Source organism: Tasmannia lanceolata, unplaced genomic scaffold, assembly GCF_043159265.1.
Source record: "Tasmannia lanceolata isolate RefF3 unplaced genomic scaffold, GAP_Taslan_0.1 ptg000006l, whole genome shotgun sequence".
Taxonomy (NCBI): domain Eukaryota; kingdom Viridiplantae; phylum Streptophyta; class Magnoliopsida; order Canellales; family Winteraceae; genus Tasmannia; species Tasmannia lanceolata.
Window position 1 is genome coordinate 5,451,616 of NW_027518683.1, and position 2,386 is coordinate 5,454,001.

General features: G+C 37.8%; 1 long non-coding RNA gene across 1 annotated transcript; it reads left to right on the top strand.

Annotated features, from left to right (window-relative positions):
* The first annotated feature begins 456 nt into the window (after positions 1 to 456).
* LOC143878264 (uncharacterized) lies at positions 457 to 1,247 on the top strand. Its single transcript, XR_013250910.1, has 2 exons — positions 457 to 773; positions 994 to 1,247. It is a non-coding gene; the product is annotated as an uncharacterized LOC143878264 (long non-coding RNA).
* The last annotated feature ends 1,139 nt before the right edge of the window (positions 1,248 to 2,386 follow it).

Sequence of the window (2,386 nt, forward strand, 5' to 3'; positions counted from 1 at the left end):
ATTGCACCCAAAATGCAATTGTTGCACCCCCAAAATTGACCCACAAATTTGTTTGCAGATGTTCATGATTTATATCTTGTTTTTTACTTTGAGGAAGTCTAAACTGAAGGGAGCCCTTGCAAAAAAGAGGTGAAAAGGCTCTCCCATTGGCTGCACATCACCATCATGTTTGACTTTTTAACTGTTATTAATGCATGTTGGTGATGTGTAGCCAATAGGAGAGCCCTTTCACCTCTGTTTTGCAAGGGCTCCCTTCAGTCTAGAATTCCTCATTTACTTTTAATGACAGAAGAAAACAAAATAAAAGTCATCTAGCCCCTTATCAATGAGAAAATCAATTATACTAGAAAGAGGAAAGTCGGTTGGTCAAAGGCTAATTTGGTACTTCCAATAAAAAAAATTCTAATTCCACGTGATTTTGCAAACTATCCAATATAAATAGCTCTCATCCGACCTTATTTCCTATCTGACATTGCAGAACTCTCTCAAGAAATCTTTCAAAGACATCTAGAAATCAATCTTTGCTTGAATGGCAAATAACACCCCGTTTGAAACTTCATGGGCAGATCAATGGGATTACAGCAACCCCGACCCAATTCCAGAGAAGAAAGAGAGTGCAACCACAAAATACAGTAAGAAGATGGGAGATGGGTTCGAGAAAACGAAGATCGTGGCTACTAAAGGCATGAAAAAGGTCAAGACAGGGACGACTATGGGCCTGCAATGGATCAAGGAGAAGTATAATAAGAGGACCCAAAAACACTAGAAAGAAGGTATGATTAAAGGAAGGGGGAAGGGGACTTTGCCCTTCTCTTCCTTTGATTATGGATGATGGATGTACTTATTTTGTAACTTTTTTGTTTGTTGCATAGAATTTTATCTCTTCTTCTTCTTCTTCTTCATAACTTCTTTTTTATCATTTATTCTTTGGTGTATTTCTGTATAAAACTTGATGTAATTTATAATATTTTTCGTGTTCTTTACATGGTTTAGCTTCACCTCGGAATATCACTGTTGAAGAAACTGGTGCACGCATACCGTTATGTTGATATTTACACTCCCTTGTTTTGATATCCAGAGGCATCCCCTTCTCTCATTGGCTGTCTGACAACCCAAAGAAGTTCCAACAGTCAAAGAAAGAATACTCTTGAGATGCCTTAGGCCCTGTTTGTTTTGGTTTTTGAGAACAGATTATGAGTGCAAAACTGATTATTGGAATCAAATTCATGTTTTGTTTTTTTGTTGGATTTTGATTTTGAGGTTAAAAACTGATTATTGGGTTCTAAATTAGGCCTATCAATTCTTAAATTCCAAAACGAACAGGGCCTAAATGTAAATTTAGGTTCAATGATCAGTAATAGAGATGCCTATATCGTATAATCCTTATTGTCCTATCAATGACGGTAGAAGAAAAAGGAACGGTCCATATTCAAGCTGTGTAATCAAATGGAGTGATTTCTACGTTATCTCTTGTATAAGGTGGGAACTTAAGGTAAAAGATAGGGGTGGCAAGGGGGCGGGGCAGGCGCGGATGTTGCATTCCCTATAATAACAATTTCTACTTTTCCTAATCTGATCAAACTGGTATATATAATAACAATTTCTACTTTTTAATCTGATCAAACAATTATTAAAAAAAAATCCAAAGTTCCAAACTAAAATATAACACTTTTTTTTAATGGCATAAGGTATTTTCATAATATTAAAGATATTTAAGGATATTTATATAATTTTATAAAAGGGGATAACGGAGCAGGGCGTGGCTAGAGCCATCCCCGCCCCCATCCAGTCCTTGCTTGGGGGGATTTTTTTTAATTCCCGTCCCTGTCGCCGTTTAAATCGGGGAATCCCCGCCCCGCATGCGGGTTTAATTGCGAGCCCCATATGTCATGCTGATAGCATGTAGATTTACCTAAGTCAAGTTCCTGATGATTGAGGTGTGCCAATATCAAAACAAACGAGAGCATATATCAAGCACAGGCTATGTTCTCCAATATGCTGGAAATGTAAGGTTTTGATGTATTTGAGGGACATCTTGTCCCCTTGTACTGATTGTCATTTTGGGCATTATTAATAAATCGTCACCTTTTCTCAAAAAAAATATGCTGGAAATGTAAGAAAAAAGGCCCAATTTATGTTGGAAAAAAAGATAAATCTGGCCTACTGCTGCTGCGCAGCTGGCCCCACTCTCATTAGATGATTCTAGACCATTGACTGAGCATGATTAAAGAAAAGTCCTCTAAGATGTCGTCTACACTTGATTTTTGCACCCTCAATCCTGCGACATCTCTCCCCTTGGCGTCGGACCTGGCCCGCTCAGCCAGACTATAATTGCCCACCAGATCAATGACAAAATCTCAAAATCTTGAAATTTTGAGATTTTAGT